We start from the raw sequence: 22445 nt of genomic DNA, 5'->3' as shown, positions 1-22445 counted from the left end.
GTGGCAATGACGGCCCGCCTGTTGACACAGCGCGCGCGCTGCATCCAACGCCTGGCCGCGTCTTTCCAGCCGGGCAGCACCGCACCTCTCAAGACATTTCAGAGGATGCTGGGTTGTATGGCTTCAGCTGCAGCAGTGCTTCAGCTGGGTCTACTGCGTATGTGCCCGTTGCAACGCTGGTTGAATGCCCGAGTGCCTCACAGAGCCTGGGCTTCCGGCGGCTTTCGAATCAGAGTGACTCAGAGCTGCGTTTCAGCACTGAGGCCCTGGTTAGCGGCCGACTGGTACCAGCGGGGAGTGACAATGAGCCGTCTCGCACCGCAAAGTTATCTCGACGGACGCATCCAACTTAGGTTGGGGCGCTCTTTTCGAGGGCAAACCGGTCTTTGGCCTGTGGTCAGACCAGGAGAAATGCCTCCACATAAACTGTTTGGAGATGATAGCGGTCGAGAACGCGCTCAAGTGCTTCCTCCCAGTCATACAGGATCACCATGTGCTAGTCCGCTCGGAAAACATGTCTGTGGTGTCCTATGTGAACCGACAGGGCGGTGTCAGATCCAGGAACCTCTGCAAACTGACAGAACGCCTTCTCGTGTGGGCTCATCACTCGTTGCGCTCGCTGAGAGCCGCGCACGTGCCGGGCCACCTGAACATCGGCCCAGACAGACTGTCCAGAGACATCATTCCCCCGGGAGAATGGTCTCTGCACCCCCAGACAGTCCAGTCACTCTGGCGCCTATTCGGCAGGGCGAAAGTCGACCTCTTTGCGTCAAAAGACAACGCTCACTGCCCGGTGTTCTTCTCAAAGAGCGAGGACGCGCTGGCCCAAACTTGGCCCAGCCTCCCGCTGTACGCTTTCCCTCCGATCTCCCTGTTACCACAGGTCATCAAGAGGATCAGGGAAACACACCACCCAGTGCTCCTTATAGCCCCGCGATGGGAGAACCAAATCTGGTACCCAGAGCTAGTGAGGCTGTCGCACTTAGCCCCATGGCCGATCCCCGTGAGAAAGGATCTCCTCTCTCAAGCCGGTGGATCAATCTGGCATCCCCATCCAGAGCGCTGCATGCATGGATAATCAACGGATACCCGTTGTCCTGCCAGAAGAGGTCGTAAACACGATCACGCAGTCTAGAGCCCCTTCTACGAGAAGGCTCTACGAGTCTAAATGGTCTGTGTTCTCTAAATGGTGCGCTACTAAGAGCCTGGATCCACGTACATGCGGGGTTCCACGGGTGCTCTCCTTCCTACAAGAGCTGTTGGACAAGGGCAGGTCCCCCTCCACGCTCAAAGTGTATGTTGCGGCTATTGCAGCGCTCGCGCAATAGGAAGGAACGAGCTCATCATCCGTTTCCTCAGAGGAGCCAGACGGATGAATCCCCCGCGGCCCCCCTCGGTTCCTATTGGGATCTGTCCTTGGTCCTGGAGGCCCTGAAGGCTTTTCCCTTTGAACCGCTTGAATCTGTGGATCTGAAATACCTTTCGTTCAAACCGTTTTTCTGATAGCTCTGTCTTCAGTAAAACACGTGGGAGATCTGCACGCGCTGTCTGTCAGCCCTGCATGTCTTGAGTTCGGACCAAATGACTCCAAAGTCATCCTTAAACGATGACACGGTTACATCCCCAAAGCGATTGGTACCCCTTTTAGGGCGCAAGTTATCTCCCTGTCGGCTCTGCCAGCATCCGATAGCGATGACAGTGATAACCTCTTATGCCCCGTCAGGGCGCTGAGAGTTTACATCACTCACTCCGCCGCCTTTAGGTGTTCCGAGCAGCTCTTCGTTTCGTTTGGTTGGGCGCACCAAGGGTCTCGCCGCCTCGAAACAGAGCCTGTCCAGGTGGATAGTGGACGCGATCGCAGCAGCTTACGCCTCCAAACACCTGCAGTGCCCTATGGGAATCAGAGCCCACTCCACTAGAGGCATGGCCTCATCGTGGGATTGGTCCAGCGGGATTTCTATCCACGATATTTGCATGGCGGCGGGCTGCGCCTCCCCATCTACATTCGTGAGGTTTTATAACCTGGAAGTTCCCACCTTGCAGGATAAACTGTTATCAGTATGAGTGATATGTATGTTCTGCCCAGTCGCTCATGTGCAGACTACGTTCATGTACTGTTAATATCTCTGGTAATGGCACCAAGGGAAGAGTTTTTCTGTATACAGACCGGCTGTGCCGCTCTGTGTTTTTGTCCCCATTATGCGCTTGTGTACCGGTGCTGGCCCGCGCCGCTGGCCGCCCATCCTTCACTTAGTTGCGCTGGGACTATTCTCTCTACACATAGACCGGCGGGACTGCTCTATTTTCCCCTGTGATGTGCTTATGTACTGTGCTGGCCCGCGCTGCTGGCCGCATTGCATACTTTGATACATAGACCGGCAGTGCCGCTCTATTTTATATGAAGTGCTTATTACATGTGCTGGCCCGTCTCTCCGACTGGTCACCTGTTCCAGCATTGGTTTTTCCCCGGTTTCCCTGGGACTCATGCACTGGATGCTTGGCGCGCACGGCGGTGACAAAGGGTTCCCGTAGCGTAAGCTAACTTACGCAATACGAGAGAACCTCTCGTAAGAGAACGTACTCGGTTACCTAATGTAATCTCGGTTCTCTCTAGAAGAGGGAACGAGTATTGCGTAACCTGCCGTGTCGCACCACGAGCTTTGCGCTTCAGACTATGAAAACCAGATTCTCAGCCTATGAGCCCTTCCTTATATACATGCTAGCCACACCCATCCTGACGGTTAGAGGGGTGTGGAGGGCGCGACTTCACACAGGGCTCACTGGTAGGCTGCAGCAGTTGCCGCTGGACAGCCAATGAGCACGCTTAAGTAGTCTGCCATGGTCTGCCGGCTGCCGCACTGCGTTGACAATAAATACAAAATTATGGATAATTTTTTGGCTTCAGATCTCGAGAAAAGACAACTTTCCGTAGCGTAAGCTAACTTACGCAATAGTCAGGGGGCCAATTCTGAAAAGGGCTTCCGTTAAGACTTTTGCGGACATGTTTTGGTACAAGCGGTCACCCTATTTTTTTTAGTTAGAAGACACCCATAGGTAAGATATTAGGGTGGTTGTCAAGCTGAATTTTTTTTTGTGTGACTTGTACAAGCAATTTCAGGCCAATTTTTTGGTTTCCTGCTCAACACGACATGCCAACAGTAAATGTTGAATATCTCCTTAACCACAAGGACCATATTCATAAAAAATGGTATCAAATGAAAGCCAACACTCATGGGATGTCTGCTGAAGTGTCAGAATGAACATTTATTGTACAGAGTAAGAGACAACAGAACTAGAACATGAAAAAAACAATCTCCGCCTAAAGAGAACCAGTTTTCAAAGTGAATATCAGCTTGGAAACATAACCTAGTATCCCAAAACCTCTATCAATCAGTATCCATATATATGGGAATGAGTCAAGCCAAGTTTAAAGCTTGTAGGGAGAGACAGTGCAATGCTGCACAAGTTATAATACTTTAATGTCAAGGCGGAAATTTAGAACTGTAGATGATGGTCTATGGTGCTATTTGACTTAATTAGTGTACCAGGTTGTAACACAAATTATATTTAATTATCACTATAGTTATTAAATCCATCCTAACAAAACTGCTCTCTCACTTCTTTAGGGTTAGGGGTTAGTAACTAGTTAGTAGTAATAACTATGTAATAGTCATATGGCAAAGGTATGTTTTTCCCCATCAAAGCAGTGGCTCTCAGGTTGTCAGTCTCATCCCTTTGAGACTGAATGGATTGAATAAGCAAGGTCAAGCTAAGCACAATGCAAATAATGGTGTGTGTCTATTATATTGCAAAAATATTGCACAGTATTATACTACAATAATCTCCAGAAAGAGCACAAAGACACCACTTCCTGAAAAATCACTTCAATCAAAGGGCTTTATCTTGGCTGTATTTTCCATATTTGTCTTGACAAATGAAACATTACAGAATGCATAGCTGATATAAAAAATTGGATGACTCATAATTTCCTACTTCTAAATTCTGAAAAAACAGAGATTCTAATTATTGGACAAAAAACTTCCTCACGTAATAACCTAGAATACTGTCTAACACTTGATGGCTGCTCTGTTAAGTCTTCGTCGTCGGTTAGGAACCTGGGTGTGTGTGTGTGTGTGTGTGTGTGTGTGTGCTCTTTGATACCAATCTTTCATTTGAAAGTCACGTGTCTAGTATCTGTAAAACCGCATTTTTCCATCTTAAAAATATATCTAAATTACGTCATATGCTCTCATTGACAAATGCGGAACAATTAGTTCATGCTTTCATGACATCAAGGCTAGATTATTGTAATGCTCTACTGGGTGGTTGCCCTGCACGCTTAATAAACAAACTACAGCTAGTTCAAAACGCAGCAGCTCGAGTTCTTACCAGAACCAGGAAGTATGACCATATTAGCCCGGTTCTGTCAACACTGCATTGGCTCCCTATTAATCATCGCATCAATTTTAAAATATTGCTGATTACTTACAAAGCACTAAATGGTTTAGCTCCGCAGTACTTGAGTGAGCTCTTAACGCATTATAGTCCTTCACGTCTATTGCGATCTCAAAATTCCGGCCAGTTGATAATACCTAGAATATCTAAATCGACTGCTGGCGGTAGATCCTTTTCCTATTTAGCACCAAAACTTTGGAACAATCTTCCTAACATTGTCCGGGAAGCAGACACACTCTGTCAGTTCAAAGCTAGATTAAAGACACATCTCTTTGACATAGCATTCACATAATACATTACAGACTTCTATAATTCAATGTTAGGCTGCATAGATTAGGTCAGCTGGAACCGGGAACACTTCCCATAAATCCTGATGTACTTGTTACATCATGAGAAGAATGGCATCTACGCTAATTTTAGTGTCTTCCTCCCGCAGCCTCCCAGATCCAGGCCGTATCCAGATCTGACGAAGGACCTTTGCCTGGACCCGATGACAACGCAGTGCTGAAGTGCCAACTAGTCTCTCCCTATGGAGGATCCCTTTACCACCCTACAGATAAAGCGTCGTCGGGAAAACTCAATTTGCGTATCTACCCCGAATTGATAAAATAAAATAAAATTCTTAATCAAAACTATAAGGAAACACCAGTAATTTGTTTAGGCTTGGTTTGTAGGGAATTACAAACCTGCACACATATATTCAAACGCACATAACTATAGAACCAATTCTTGATGCGCATATGAACGCCATCAGCTTTTCTCACAGGATCGCGTTTAAAGTTTGTGTAGAGAGAATGGTGTCGTCTTGGCGGCCCCTAATTTAATAACAAATGATCGTTGCGACGGAAGCGAATCAATCAAAACTAACTTTAGCTGGAAAATAACTTTATTAAAGAACATCTATAAAGCCAAAACAATCTTACCTTAAATTATACATTTATCTCTGTAAAGCTGCTTTGAAACAATCTACATTGTTAAAGGAGAACTCCGGTCAATTTTAACATTGAGCTCATTTTATTGTACATTTGGAGTGCTGTCAATACAGAGAACAACGACAAAAATCGGTGTTGCCTACACCGAGTTATTCTATTTTTAAAATTTGCACCCTGTTGACTTCAATGGGGCAATGTTTAAACCTGCTTTTAGCCTCTTAACATCCTTGATGTGTCATTACAAGTGCACAGAAAATGTGAGTGATTCCTTCTGAGTGAACACGAGTGGATCTGACTGCGGTAGATTTAAAAGATATGTATAAAAATTATGTTATTTAAGCCAGCGCAAATACCTGTTTACATCCTGTTTTTCGGTTGAAGTCCAAAGTAGTCGATTGCCGAGTTCACGCGCATAGGTTTAGTTACCAATGATCACGCGCGTGAACTCGGCAATTGACTACTTTGGACTTCAACCGAAAAACAGGATGTAAACAGGTATTTGCGCTGGCTTAAATAACATAATTTTTATACATATCTTTTAAATCTACCGCAGTCAGATCCACTCGTGTTCACTCAGAAGGAATCACTCACATTTTCTGTGCACTTGTAATGACACATCAAGGATGTTAAGAGGCTAAAAGCAGGTTTAAACATTGCCCCATTGAAGTCAACAGGGTGCAAATTTTAAAAATAGAATAACTCGGTGTAGGCAACACCGATTTTTGTCGTTGTTCTCTGTATTGACAGCACTCCAAATGTACAATAAAATGAGCTCAATGTTAAAATTGACCGGAGTTCTCCTTTAAAAGCGCTATATAAATGAAGATGACTTGACTTGACTTGACATTTTTCCCAATCATTATCTCTTCCTATTTGTTTTTCTTTGGACGCTAGGCTTACAGCTCCCTCTGGATCCATGTTATCTCATCTGAAGGCAAAGACATTTTTCACTACACTAGTCTGATTGGTTTCTGAGTGGATCACTACAATGTCCTCTGACATAAGCTGAGGGCTTTGCTATCTAACAAACTTAACACTTTTAGCTATAGCAGACTGTAAAATAGGCTGCTGTGCAGCAAATAAATTAAAAACATAATATTTCCATTACACATCTGCACAAAACTTAATTTACCTATTAGTAAGTAAGCTAGTAATTATGAAAGTAAATTAGCCTAGCTATACACTCACCTAAAGGATTATTAGGAACACCTGTTCAATTTCTCATTAATGCAATTATCTAATCAACCAATCACATGGCAGTTGCTTCAATGCATTTAGGGGTGTGGTCCTGGTCAAGACAATCTCCTGAACTCCAAACTGAATGTCAGAATGGGAAAGAAAGGTGATTTAAGCAATTTTGAGTGTGGCATGGTTGTTGGTGCCAGACGGGCCGGTCTGAGTATTTCACAATCTGCTCAGTTACTGGGATTTTCACGCACAACCATTCTAGGGTTTACAAAGAATGGTGTGAAAAGGGAAAAACATCCAGTATGCGGCAGTCCTGTGGGCAAAAATGCCTTGTTGATGCTAGAGGTCAGAGGAGAATGGGCCGACTGATTCAAGCTGATAGAAGAGCAACTTTGACTGAAATAACCACTCGTTACAACCGAGGTATGCTAAATAGATCAAGTTAATCTGTTGTGTGATTCACTCCTTTATAAAGTTTTGTTCACACTGTACTGTTGACACCTGCTGTGATCATCTTCTCTGGATCTGCTGCCTCAATCTGCTGCCAAATCACAGCTGTGCTGACACAACAGTGACCCTTGTGGTGTGATCCTCTTGTGGTATTTATTGATTATTGTTTTTTAATGATCATGCTTGCACATAAGTTGGATTATATTGCACATTTGCCCAAAATTACAATAGGTAACATGGAAGAAAATGGAAGCACTTTGGGAAAAAAATCCGCTTTTACCACTTTTAAGAATATAGTGTTAAAATGGACAAAAAAAAACATTTTCTAAGCTGACAACCTGGCTAGAACACATGTTGAGGGGTTAAATATTAATACTGGATAGGTTATATACTTGTACCAAAAAGTGTCCAACAAAGTTTTAATATCAGTTTTGGCCCCCTGACTACAATACTCGTTCCCTCTTCTAGAGAGAACCGAGGTTACATTAGGTAACCGAGTACGTTTTCTCTGTCATTTGTGCCAACATTTTATAACACACTCCATCTTTCCCCGGAGTAGTCTGTCTTGCACTAATGATTGCTATTCTCAACTCAAACATATTTAAAGGTAAGTTTAAAGGATTTTCCGACATCTTATTTTTCACTATTCAACACTGGCAATTCATAATTCCTTCTGATCCCCCCCATTCTTCTGATCATGCCCCATACATCTGATAGTTGTACTTCTCTTCCAATGCTATTGCAATATTGCCTCCAAAATGTACGTTTTTATGCTTTTATAGTTTTCCTTACTTTTGCCAGGGCCCTTTTATACAAGATCAAAGTATCCTGAGAATGATGTTTTTTTGAGTTGCCTGAATGCCTTATTTCTTGCTTTTATAGCTTCTTTACAGTCATTATTCCACCAGGGTACATTCTTGGTACATCTTACTCCTGTACTTTTAGGTATTATTTCCTCAGCCGACTGAATTATTTAATTAACTAGTTTATTATTAAATATATTTACATCCATCTGATTCTCTACTTGAAGTGTCAAACATCTCTTTTCACAAATTTCTTGAAAAACTTCCCAATTTACTTTCTCCAGTTTCCATCTAGGAATTCTCTTTTCCTTTTCATAGCATATCTTTGTGCCAATTTTAGTCATTACCGGGTAATGGTCACTCCCTACTGTAGTATGTTTGATCACACTCCATGTGCTAACCCCTGCTATTGAACTAGATACAAATGTCAGGTCAAGTGCCGTTTCTGTGTTGTTTATGCTATTATATCGTGTTCCTTCTCGCCACCTACTGTGCTCCTCCCCACTGATTTCAGTGACTACTTTTTATTTTATTTTATTTTATTGAACACCAAGAACGTAACAAAAACAGAATATACATCTACAATGGCATTGAGAAATACAGATAAATGAGTATTACGCAAGGCACATGTCAGTCAAATAAATGGATAATGACAAAAGAAAATTACATATATTTAAAAAAAACAAAAAAAAAAAAAAACAACAACAACAACAAGAAGGGGTCTCTTCATTCCTCTTCTAAGAGATCAAGGTCTCTTATTATCCTAGCCAATTTATGGGCCTTTTTACTTTTCATACATTGCAACGATGGAAAGAAATTACAAATAAAGTCTCTTTTAAATACAGAAAAATAAGGTTTCGTCTTCATACATTTGACATATTTTCACAAAAAGTATTTGAAAAAACACAAGAAAAAAAAGATGATCAGTTGTCTCTATGTCAACTTGACAAAAAGTACAGGCATTTTCTTCAAAATTAAACCGTTGTCTTAAAAATTCACTTGACAGGTATACCCCATTGAATATTTTAAAATGGGTTTCCTTAGCTTTAGGAGCCACTGGAAAGCTAATATACTGTGTTTGCAACTTTTTAACAAATGGTTTATCATAAGCTTGCAAAACACAGTTATTATACAGAAATGTCGGATATAATATAAAATTGAAACAAGAGCGAATAAGTTTGTTGGGAAGCATTGCCCTGAGGTCATTACCATTGAAGAGAAGCTCTCTTAATATCAAATCTGGGTGAAGTACCTGTTGGTAGGGCCACTGAACTATTGGTATTTGTGTAGAATAACTGAATAATATTACAAAAAATTTCACCAAACCCATACATTTTCAAACATTTAAAAATAAATGAATGTTCTAAAATATCAAAGGCTTTATAGAAATCTAAAAATAAAATAACCCCATCATCCTCTATTTCTTGATTATACTCCAGCAAGTCCAAAACCAGTCAAATATAGTTATGTATAGATCGGCCTCTAATGAATCCAGTTTGTGTGTCCCCAATAATTTTTGATAAACCAAGTTTTAAGCGATTATTATATATGTGGGTTAGTAATTTATAGTCATTGTTTAGCAAAGTTATAGGTCGTAAATTGTCCAACAATCTAGAGTCTTTTCCTGGTATGGGAATAAGCGTGATTAGGCCATGTCTCATTGAATTAGGCAAAACCAAGGTTTTAGTAATTTCCTGAAAAGCTGCAAAAATAAATTCCCTTAATAAGTCCCAAAAATGGCAATAAAAATTAGACGTAATACCATCTGGGCCAGGTCATTTATCCAATGACAGACACATAACAGCAGAATCAAGCTCTTCAGTTGTTAATTCTGCATAATGAAGAGGACGAAGAATATAAATCCTGATAAAAGTTGGCGATTTCTTTAGCTATTACTTGTGAATTAGAACACTCTGCACCATTAATAATGAAAGTTTTAACAGAGTTTCTTTCTTGCCACTTTTTTTCTAACTTACAGAAATAAGCTGAGTTTTTCTCCCCTTTTTCCATCCACTTGGCTCTTGATCTAATATATGCCCCCTTAGCTTTTCTCATATAGATTTCATCTAATTGTGATTGCAAAAATAACAATCTTGATCTATCATCCTCCGTTAAACTTGATTTGTTAGAATATTCATTTATTTCTTTAATAATAGAGGTCTCTTTTAAAGTATAAGATTTGCTTAACTGTTTACTATAAGAGATAGATAACTGTCGAACTTTGTATTTAAAGAATTCCCATTTACTTGTCCAGGAAACCAGGCTATTATCATTAAAAAAATTTAAAACAGTATCCTTAACCAATTTCATATAATCTTCATTTCCGAGAAGGTTAGAGTTAAACTTCCAATAACCCTTGTTACGGAAAGGTTTATTTTTATGATATATCATCAATTCAATTGATCAATTTTGAAAAAAAAACGGGAGTAGCCAAACCAAGCTATTATAAGAGAAGTAAGATGGTGGGCTTGTATCTGTAATGGTGATCATACCGCTACTGAAGTAAACATTGAGTTAAATTCAAGTGTATGCAATTCCATGGGGGTTATACAAAAATATATTTGATTGTGTATGTGTGAATACGGCAAATCTCAGGTATATAGCGAATTACCTCTGTTTATTGACCAAAACTGACAAGCTTTGTGATCGTGAGACCCACGCTCAACATACCACTAATAACAGAAACATAATAAAAATGGTTTGATCTGAAGTGTGAGCGCTTCAATTACAAATCACACACACGCATGTGCACGCACGCACGCACGCGCACACACACACACACACACACACCAAACTGTTGAAAGGAATGAACAATCTCCATTCTTGTATGACTAAGCATGTTCCAAGTCACTTCTTAGATCTGCATAGGTGGCTTGCATTAGAAGATTCCTGAACAAACAAAGGGATTATTATATATATGCAATTCGTCATAATTGTGATTGAATATTATTATTATTTTTATAACATGATGTATTGATGCATAGCATCTATTTGATTGTTTAGATTACACTGACCTCTTACTACATTTCCTTTGAGTTATTCAGACCAAGAATATTTAAATTCAACTACCATTTAACTTCATCACAGTGGTAGTGAAGAATTGGATGTTGAAAATGGGACCACCCTACCTGGCCTTGAGAAACACTTAAGACCAGATGTACCATTCGCACTTGCTGACATGAACCCATTTATTGTTTTGTTTTGTTGCATTATGTGTTCCTATGCATTTCCTTACGGCTTTAAGTTCATAAGTGCTTAATTGTGAAGTGGACATTTAAGATACTTAAATGTATCTTTAAGTATGCATTTTTGTGTCTCACACAAAGCAGTGTGGAACCAAAGAGAACCCATTCATCCATTGAGGTCTACCCAGACAATGCACCACTGAAGGTGACAGGATTGGTCAAGAAGGGACAGATTATCGTAATGAGGAAGGTGCCACGGAAGCAGAAGTTTCTGACAAGCTTTGTGATCGTGAGACCCACGCTCAACATACCACTAATAACAGAAACATAATAAAAATGGTTTGATCTGAAGTGTGAGCGCTTCAATTACAAATCACACACACGCATGTGCACGCACGCACGCACGCGCACACACACACCAAACTGTTGAAAGGAATGAACAATCTCCATTCTTGTATGACTAAGCATGTTCCAAGTCACTTCTTAGATCTGCATAGGTGGCTTGCATTAGAAGATTCCTGAACAAACAAAGGGATTATTATATATATGCAATTCGTCATAATTGTGATTGAATATTATTATTATTTTTATAACATGATGTATTGATGCATAGCATCTATTTGATTGTTTAGATTACACTGACCTCTTACTACATTTCCTTTGAGTTATTCAGACCAAGAATATTTAAATTCAACTACCATTTAACTTCATCACAGTGGTAGTGAAGAATTGGATGTTGAAAATGGGACCACCCTACCTGGCCTTGAGAAACACTTAAGACCAGATGTACCATTCGCACTTGCTGACATGAACCCATTTATTGTTTTGTTTTGTTGCATTATGTGTTCCTATGCATTTCCTTACGGCTTTAAGTTCATAAGTGCTTAATTGTGAAGTGGACATTTAAGATACTTAAATGTATCTTTAAGTATGCATTTTTGTGTCTCACACAAAGCAGTGTGGAACCAAAGAGAACCCATTCATCCATTGAGGTCTACCCAGACAATGCACCACTGAAGGTGACAGGATTGGTCAAGAAGGGACAGATTATCGTAATGAGGAAGGTGCCACGGAAGCAGAAGTTTCTCCATGAAGAAATGACATGTCAACTGAACAAGTCACAAAGGTCCAAGTCATCCTCATTTATATAGCGCTTTTAACAATGTAGATTGTTTCAAAGCAGCTTTACAGAGACAAATGTATAATTTAGGGTAACAGAGATTGTTTTGGCTTTATAGCGGTTCTTTAATAAAGTTATTTTCCAGCTAAAGTTAGTTTTGATTGATTCGCTTCCGTCGCAACGATCATTTGTTATTAAATTAGGGGCCGCTAAGATGACACCATTCTCTCTACATAGACTTTAAATGCGAACCTGTGAGAAACGCTGATGGCGTTCACATGCGCATTAAGATTGACTCTATGAACTTTCATCACATTCTACATTGAACAACTGGTAGAATACCTTAATACACTCATCCACCTGCTGAACTCAAGCTACATATACCCATGGGCGTCAGTTTGGTTTGAAATGTGCTGGGGACAGAGACGCATTCGGAAGTGCATTTTTAGAAGTTCTGGGTACAATGACACATTCATTTTTTTCCCCTCTTTCACGCAGGTCATGTTTTGAAAGACGATGTCCTGTAGTTTACTAATGTAAATAAAAATGTATACAAAAATGTGATGATGTCCGACTTGTTTTATGAAGAAGAAAGCTTTAAGTTTTCAAAAAGCATTAGACTATGACCCACTATTCTGCTTCATAAGTACCATGTTGACAATATGACATGACGTGGTTTAATGTACCTAAACAATGATTACCAAATTTCTCTCTCATATTGCTCCTCATAACCACTGAAAACTGTCAAAAAATCTAACCCAAAGTCCAATTATTATGGACGTTATCTGACATTAAGCGTTTCTGCTTCACATTTTCAGCAGGGCAGCGGAGCGGCTGTGGGTTGACTCCCCACGGTTCTCATGGGCTTTATATATAAGTCCTAACGTGAAAAAGCTTTACGTGGTTTAATGTACCTAAACAACAATCACCAAATTTCTCTCTCATATTGCTCCTCATAACCACTGAAAACTGTCAAAAAATCTAACGCAAAGTCCAATTATTATGGACGTTAAGTTAAAAGTGGTGGGTACAAAATGACTCATGACGAAATCTGCTGGGTACGCGTACCCACCGCCCCCACCGAAATCGACGCCTATGCATATAACCTGGTGAGACCTGTGCCCGGTTGCATAAAGCACCTTAAGTTTTTCCCTTAAGTATGATACTTAAGGGGCGATTTCCCCTTACCTAAGAGAATAACTTAAGGGTGTTGCATATAATCTCTTAAACGGTTCTCTTAGGTAAGGGAAACATTTAAGTGTTTCACGACAGCGATCCTGGATTCACGTTATAAAAGTCTGTTGTTGCCATAGATACGCAAAACACTAACATGCCGCGTCGCGTCTAGGACAACTCGAGGTATCGCACACCAGACGCGCACTTTCTCAGTTTATGGACAGCAATATTGTTATGTTTAAGGACATAATGGAATTAAGATAATGTATGTACGTTATGTTATGACTGTACTGTACAATTAAATATAATCGTTGCTAAGTCTGCAGTCACTTTACCTCAGAGTGTCCGTTAACTGAATGAATTGAGAATATCACCTGAAGATCCGATACACACTAATTGTACATTTATTGAATGGTAGCCGATTTATGCACGTGGAAAACATATCCCACTACCGTCTGAAAACTCCCAGTTGCAAAAAAACGCAGTGCCATAAGCAGTTGTAACACCGCAGTTAAAGAGTGGTTGCGATGTGTGACATGGTCAAGGTATGCGATGTGTGACGATGTCAAATATTGCGCGTCGATCAAATCGGTATTCTTGCAACAATTTTTCATTGCTAAGATGGTCCAAAGGGTTCTCTCTATCCCTAAAAATTCTTCTTGGCACATAATGATCTTCAGCTGGTTCCATAAATTCAGCCATGTCGTCTTATTTTTGTCCGCGTTACTCTTAAGGTTACGATTTCCAAACCTTAAATTATACTTAGGGAAATGACCGTTAAGGGGTTTTATGCAACACTTAATGCTTTTTAAGGGATTACTTAAGTGAAAAAACAGCATTTAAGGGAAATTCTAAGTGTTTATGACGTTTTACTTAAAGAAACCCTTAAGTAACACTTAAGGGTTTTTTTCTGCAACACCCTTAGGTTTAAGGGAAACATAAGGGCGAACTTAAGGGCAAATTACACTTAAGGTGGTTTATGCAACCGGGCACAGGTGTTCTGCGGGTGAACACAGCCCTCTGAAAGCTTCTACAAATGCTAACATTGCAAAGACAATTTTTGAGTTACATCTCAAGGATTACAACAAACGTCTTACTGTGACCCCATAAGTGTTCATTTGAATTTGACCCACGGGGTCAAGAAGGGAGCTGTAAGACTGGAAAAACTGGAAGAGAGAGCTACTCTCTGAGAGAACAAAGAAATTAACATTTGAACTCACTTTTGTGACGTTAGCATCACCATTTGAGACGCAAAGTCTCACCTCAGAATACATCTCTTCCCCCACTCCCCCTCTCTCACATGAAAATCACCCAAAAATCCATATGGTTTAACATGAATAATTATCATTGAGTATTATACATGTTTGGTATTATTTGAAATGTCTCAATGCGACTGGTACAAAAGTCTCATTCCCAAATAAGTAAAACAAAAGGTAATAAGGTTTTAGTTTAGAGATAAGTTTAGAGATAACTGGCACACAAAGGAAGGTGGTCTCTAGGCTCCCAAAAGGTGTCAACTCTGAATGTAAATTCCCATTGTTAGCAGATGTTTCTGTCTATATAATGAAATGCAACTAGAGGATCGGAGTGATTCTGTACCTCAGATCAGCCCATGATGTTGAAGGATCTCAAAGACTTCAGCATCATGTATTTCCTAATGTCGGGTTCACATCTCTTCTCTTTATTCCAGAGCATATGATGTTTTGTATTGATTATCTTTGAACTGATTATGTAATTGGCATGATACATTTACCTGACATAATAAATTGTAAACATTTGATTTTATTCTAATGGACTCATTAACTTATTTTCAGTAAAGAGTTAAAAAGAATAGTCAAACATTCGCTCACATTTAATGATGCACAGATATCATTAAAACCTTTTCATTTATGGAGTCAGATGAAATAACGAGAAAATACATATGAGAAAATGTATTTCATTTAATTAAATTACTTTGCCACGTGGAAAGACAGTAACGCGCAGAGACCTTCCCCCGCTGATCGGATGCCTACATTGGGCCGATTGAGCGCGGACTTACACATACAATTATCACACCACAATATACATACCTTTCCCAACAGTAAGTAAGTTGAAGACAAAGTAAAGAGAAAGAGAGAGAGAGAATTTTTTTTTTATAATAATAACTAAAGTAGGGGAGAAGGAAGTTTTTTTCAAATTGTAAAACCAAAATCTTCCAATAAGGAGTACAAATTCACTGCTTTGGGGCTTTTCATCCCTCTCAATGTATCCAAATATATTAGAAATACCTCTTTAAAAAAACAATAATCATGGAGGAATTTTGAGAAATTTACATTTGTGTTTGTAAAATTTAAACAAAAGCAACACATTATTTATTACATAAGACACCTTTTTATCCTTAATTAACAATCAAACTTAACAATTTCCCACGACAGTATCAGCCTTACAGGTATTCTTTGTTGCATCCAACTGAACGCATCATTCCAGAATGTGTTTACCAAATTGCACTGAAAAAACAGGTGTTCAACCATTTCTATCTCTAACTTGCATATTTGACATAAATTTGAATCCCCAACATTAAATGTAATTCTTACAATTTTTTTTGCAGGGTATATATGAATCAGAATTTTAAATTGCACCTCTTTACATTTAGGATTAACAGGAAATGAAAGCAAATTAGTCCTAATTTTGCACACTTCTTTCTTCACATAATGACAAAATATATAATTTCTCAATACCTCAAAACATTGATGTACTAAACAGTCTCTCAAAAATTTGTTAGAACATTTTCTGTCACCAAAGTTTACATTTTCTATAATAAGTTCTTGTTTAGGTATTATCATTCGATATTTCAAATGTTCGCTTACTAATTTAATCATCAGTAATGGAATATTCTTGATAATTTTTTCATACCTTTTAGAGGAGCAGCTTAGATTGTATTTCCCACAAAAAGCATCATGGCTCAGTATATTCCCAACATTGCCCATCACATGTGTTAGTGACCATATGCCTTTCTGCCACCACTCATCAATAAACAAAGATTTCCTGTTCACGGTTATCATCTGTTGTTCCAGATTGACATGTTATGAGGACTAAAATTATGCTTGAAAATCAATGTCCAGTATAATACTTGTTGATGGAAAGCAGAAAGTTTTACAGGGAGTTTGGAAAGTTCGAAGTCACATTGCAGCAGAAAACTTATGCCACCGCATGTTTTGAATACAGGCTCTGCCGAGGGAAGACACGGGCTCGCCGCAAGGAGCCGTACCGTGGAAGAATACACATATGGGATCGCCGTAGGGATCACAACATATGGACCCAGCCTAACACAGGTTCCACCAGTGCATACGGGTGATAGGCCTGGCTTCGGACGTTCTGCCACGTCCATTGCCGAAGGGTATGGAGGAACTCGACAGGGTTTAGCTAATAAGGGGAACTCTACTGGAGTAAGAATTGCGCACGTGTCCAGTCCATAGGAGGGGAATGGCGCAGCAAGCCGACACTTCGAACCGGGCTTACAGTGAAACTGGCTTCATGTGAAGGGAGCCCACGGGAAGCAGCGGTTCGACACATAGGCTAGTTCTCTAGCGAACGTGATAGGTGTCGCCCAGCCCCAACAATATTTAACATCTGTTCAGCGAGGCACTCTGTGTCAACGCCTAGGTGGGAGCAATACTCTCACTTAGGAGGAGCTCACCAGCCAGTTGGGCACGTGCATCTTGGGAAACTTTCTCACCAAGATGAAGGCAACCACATGTAGTGGGCCAATCTCTGCTTGGAAACAGCCTTCCTTTCTGCTGATCTCCGTAACAGACAAGAGCTGGTCTGAGGTCCAGGCTTTGCATTCTGAGCACGTATAACTGCAATGGAGCGGACGGACAGAGAAAAGCCAGGACTGGGTCTGCCTCCTCCGGGGCAGTGCTTGCAGGCTCACCACCTGGTCCCGTAGGAGAGGTAGGAACCTTGGGCACATATCCAGGCCAGGGTCTCAGATCTCATGAGAGTTAGCCGGCCCGAATTCCAGGCACGATTCGTTGACCGAAAATTTGTGCAAGTCCCTACCCTCTAGATAGAGACCAAACAAGCAGGAGAACTGTTTCTCTAAAAACAGGATTTTTAACTCACTGCCTGCAGGGCTCAAGGGAGGTCTCTGTAGTGCAGTAGCACCAGAGAAAAGTCCCAAGAGGGTAAAGAGGGGACGCAAGGCGGATTCAGTCTCCTTGCTTACGCTATGGGAAAACTCCTTTTCTCGAGAATATTGAAGCAAATTTTTAAAACGCAGTGCAGCTGCACAGCAGACACATAGCAGAGCGACTAGAGCGGTCATTGGCTGTGCTTCGGCAACTGCATAAGCCTATAGTGAGGCGGCTCAGAATGGGCGTGGCCTATGACAATATAGGCACCCATTCGGCCATGGCATTCAGATTTAATCTCCTTCAGCGAACTCAACATTTCGCTGATCTCTGGAATTAAAGCCTTCTCGCCGCCATCGACAAGCCTTCAGCGGAACAAGCCCTGCCTTGCAGATCTGAGGACGCCGGCTTCAACTCGACGCCGCCTTCAATTTGACGCCACCTTCAGCCCGCTTTTCGTTGTGCCATCCGGGGCGCTATATCCTTTTGAGCAAAATAGTGTGTTCGCCATTGCGTCACACCTTTTTCTAAAAGAGCAAATTCCGAGGCGTTGTTTCAAATGCCTCGTTCCAACTGCGCCTCGTGTAGAGGCCCTCTCTTTGGCGGAGACGTCACATCCTCTGCACTTCCTGTTTGGGCCGTGACCACGCGGAAGCTAAACTAGTGAAGGGCGGCTGCCCTGAGTGCGACGAGATGGATCTCCCCACCCTGTGGGCTCGACTGGCTGTTTTCACTGATGACGACCCGCTTCCTGCTCTTCCTCTCCCTTTGCTTGAGCCGCGCAAAAAGAAGCGCCGCGCACAAAGGATGCCAGAGTGGAGGGAGACGAGCGAGCACAGGCCGGCCCAATCCCCGCGTGTCTCGCTCTTTCCCAAAGATACCCCCTCGCCAGTCCTGTTCACACAGGTGGACCAATGCCCCTCTCTTCAAGTGGCTGGTCTCATTTCTTTTGGTGGATCAGACGAGTAGGATGAGAAGGATGACAGCCTTTCCATTGCTGCATCCGAATGCGTTGAGTTGGCGGGCTTCGTTTCCGGCCCCGCACAGTCAACTCAAGCCAGCGCAAGCAACGTGAGGACCAGTCTTAACACAGAGCTTCTCCTTGTGTTAACCAGGGCCGTTGAAGACCTTGGGCTCGAGTGGTCTCTACCCGAAGAGGCCAAACGCAGCAGGCTAGACGAGTGGTTCCTGCAGGGGTGCCGACAGGCCCCTCAGCAGAGACCCGCCCCCTTCTTCCCAGAAGTTCACAGCGAGCTGAGTAAGTCATGGAAAGCACCTAATTCAATGCGTTTAAAGCCTTCCTTTTCCTCAAAGCTCTCCACTGTTGACGGCGCTGTGGAAAAAGGTTATGAGGCGATTCCTCCCCTCGAGGAAGCGGTGGCCACGCACCTCTGCCCGTCCACCTCTGCAGGATGGAAAGCTAAAGCTACGCATCCGTCCAAGCCCTGCCGCGCCAATTCAGCTCTCGCTGGCCGAGCATACGCCTCTGCTGGCCGAGCATACGCCTCCGCAGGCCAAGTTGCTTCGGTGCGCCACACTATGGCTGTCCTCCAGGTTTTTCAAGCCAGAGTCTAGACCTGAACCGGAAGCTTTTAAGGACCTGCGCAGTGCCACTGATTTGGCCCTGCGAGCCACAAAGTCAACAGCCCAGGCGATCAGACGAAGCATGGCGAGCTATGGTTGAACTGGACTGACATGAAGGATGCAGACAGGGCAGCTTTTCTTGACTCCCCGATCTCCACTGCCGGCCTGTTCGGCCCAGCAGTCAAAGGCATAACATATGTAGGTCATGTGCCCACGAAAAAGTACACACCCCTACACACAAGCACTGTTCACACAGTTTCAAGCTCCCCCCCAGCTTATGCTGGGAATGCAATATATGTAGGTTCTGTGCCCACTATAAAGTACGCACCCCTGCACACAAGCACTGTTCCCACAGTATCAAGCTCTCCTCCAGCTCACGCTGGAGATGTATTAAATGTAGTGTGTGTGCCCACTGTGAAGTACGCACCCCTACACACAAGCACTGTCACCACAGTATCAGTTCTCCCCCCAGCCCATGCGGGAGACGCAATAAATGTAGATCGGGTGCCCACTATGAGACACTAGACTTGTAGTCAAGACCGCCTAAACCAAGACCAAGACACTACCAAGACCAGAGGGTATCGAGACCAAGACAAGACCAAGACCAAGACCAAGACAGACCAAGTCAAGACCAAGACCAAGTCGAGACCGAGACCAAGTCGAGACCGGAGGGGAAAAAAACAGACTAGTGTTGAAGCTAAGCAATAACTTGTATGAATTCAAGAACAGCAGCATAGGGTTCAGCCGCAGTTTACATTCAATGCATATTAGATGGTATTACTTCAACTACACAGGCAGAACAATACAGAGACAGACCATGTCATGTGTGTGACTGTGAGCTCACTGTAAATGTTTTTGCAGATTGGGTGAGATCAACTATGTGTAGCAATTGCATGACGGCTGTTACTGCACTATTAGAGGATTGAGACTCCCTTAACTATTGTGTACTGTTGAGGACTGACATGACTGGTACTGACTGGTTCATCTGACAAAACATCAAACACCTCCAACACCATCTTAGTCCTCCAACAACTGTCTAAAGAATGAGAAATATGTAACCAATTGAAATTATAATTAATGTGTAGATGAAAACGTATAACATCAAATTAAAGATACACAATTATAAACTTGGATTAGGCCTAATGTTTAGTCAACACAACGGAGATATGCAGATGATATTTAAAAGACCATTTATTTAGTCTAACACCAACAACACAACATACACACACACACACACACACACACAGATATCAAAGACACAAATTCATCTAAGCAAATGCCTGCCTATCTCTGCCGATTTCGGAGTCTCAGACTCCAAATTAACCCATTCTGCAACTTTTAAATACTTAATTACATTTTTAAAAACGAAATTATAGGCTTAAGTGCGGGATCCGAAAGTTGGTCGTTTTGTCGCTATGGTTACACGCACACACAACACACACACACACACCGTTGGCGGTGCGCTCAAAGTCATCTGTCAGTTGTGTAGTTGTGCAGTTACCCAAAATGAATGACTCCTGAATGAAGTTAAAACCCATCATGTTACTGATATGTGTTTTTTAAACCAAGTGATCAAAGTGCTTGTTGCCGCTGCGATCAGTGGCCGCGGATACAGTGTTTTCTCGTGTGGCTCGAGCACACGCCGCACTGTCAGCACTCGGACGCGCGCTTCAATCCGTTCCGTTGCAGATAATAATGTTGCATTATCGAACGTTGTGTCGTCGTGGATATTGTAGTATTGTATTGCTAAATCCCCCGACCACTATGTTGGTCTGAGACAGCGAGACCTAGACAAGACCGAGAGGTCCGAGACCAAGACAAGACCAAGACCAAAGACCGTCAAGGCCGTGACAAGACCGAGACCACGTAAAAGTGGTCTCGAGACATACATCACTATGAGACACGCGCCCCTACACATGAAAACTGTTCCCACAGTATCACAAGCAGAAAGCTGCTGGACAATCGGGTCCCTACCACACGGCGGCCCATCCCCAAACTTCATTCAACCCCTAGCTATGTGGGCCAAGACCTGGGAGGCCATCCCCGGTATATGAGAATGGGTGTTGAACATAATAAAACGAGGCTACTCGCTACAGTTTGCTTGCAGACCCCCGCACTTTATAGCCATGGTCGAGACGACAGTAAGAAGCGAAGTGACGTATGTCCTTCGCGCCGAAGTGTCGAAACTGTTAGAGAAAGGGGCTGTGGAACCAGTCCCTCGGTTACAAAGCGAGTCGGGCTTTTACAGTCGTAACTTCCTCGTTCTGAAAAAGGATGGCGGCCTCAGGTCCATCCTAGATCTCAGACACCTGAACAAAGCGCTTATGGTGCGCCCGTTCAGGATGCTGACAACCAAATAGATCCTTGCACAGATTCGCCTAGGGGATTGTTTTTTCTCAATGGATTTGAAAGATGTTTATTTTCACATCCAGATAGCGCCCCATCACTGGCCGTTTCTAAGATTCGCCTTCGAGGGGCAGGCTTACCAGTACACAGTACTACCGGTTGGCTTATCTTTAGCACCTCGTACATTCACGAAGTGCATGGATGCAGCGCTTACCCCCCTGACACAGCGGGGAGTGCGAGTGTTAAGACTACCTCGACGATTGGCTGATTTTAGCCCAATCGGAGGCGCAATTGATAACTTACAGATCCTGGCTCCTCAACCATCTAGAGTGCCTGGGCCTCAGGATAAATGTTTCCAAAAGCTCACTGTCGCCCAGCCAGATAATCTCTTTCCTGGCAACAGTGATAGACTCTATACAGATGAGAGCGTGCCTTAATTCAGGTCTGCGGACCTGAAGCCGCTCTCACTCAAAACCGCTTTTTTACTGGCGCTACCTTCAGTTAAGCATGTGGGCGATTTACAAGCACTATCAGTAAGTGCTTCCTGCCTTGAGTTTGGGCCTAACGACTCCAAAGTCGTCCTTAAGCCAAGGCATGGTTATGTTCCTAAAGTGCTCTCTACTCTGTTCAGAGTACAGGTTATTTCGCTAGCAGCTCTTCCCTCACCAGAGGACGAAAGAGACGCAAATCTACTTTACCCGGTCAGGGCTCTCAGAGTTTATCTGGAACGTTCTGTCTCGTTCAGACAGTCAGAACAACTCTTTATATGCTTTGGCGGCCGCACCAAGGGCTCGCTGTTATAAAGCAGAAATTATCGCGCTGGATAGTAGACGCTATCGCGCTGGCTTATGAGTCTAAGGGCCTTAGTTGCCCCTTAGGCATCAGAGCTCATTCCACGAGAGGTATGGCCTCGTCTTGGGCTTGGTCAAGTGGAATACCTATTGAGGATATCTGTGCGGCGGCCGGCTGGGCCTCGTCGTCCACATTTATGAGGTTTTATAATTTGGAAGCAAGGGTTCTTTCAGTATAAAGTATTAAGCATAATCCCCCTTAACTTAGGGCCCGATATATGTCTGGCCCTGGTCAGACTCGAG

The sequence above is a fragment of the Abramis brama genome, assembly GCF_963993115.1.
Source record: "Abramis brama genome assembly, chromosome: 11".
Taxonomy (NCBI): domain Eukaryota; kingdom Metazoa; phylum Chordata; class Actinopteri; order Cypriniformes; family Leuciscidae; genus Abramis; species Abramis brama.
This window is presented reverse-complemented; position numbering follows the sequence as displayed.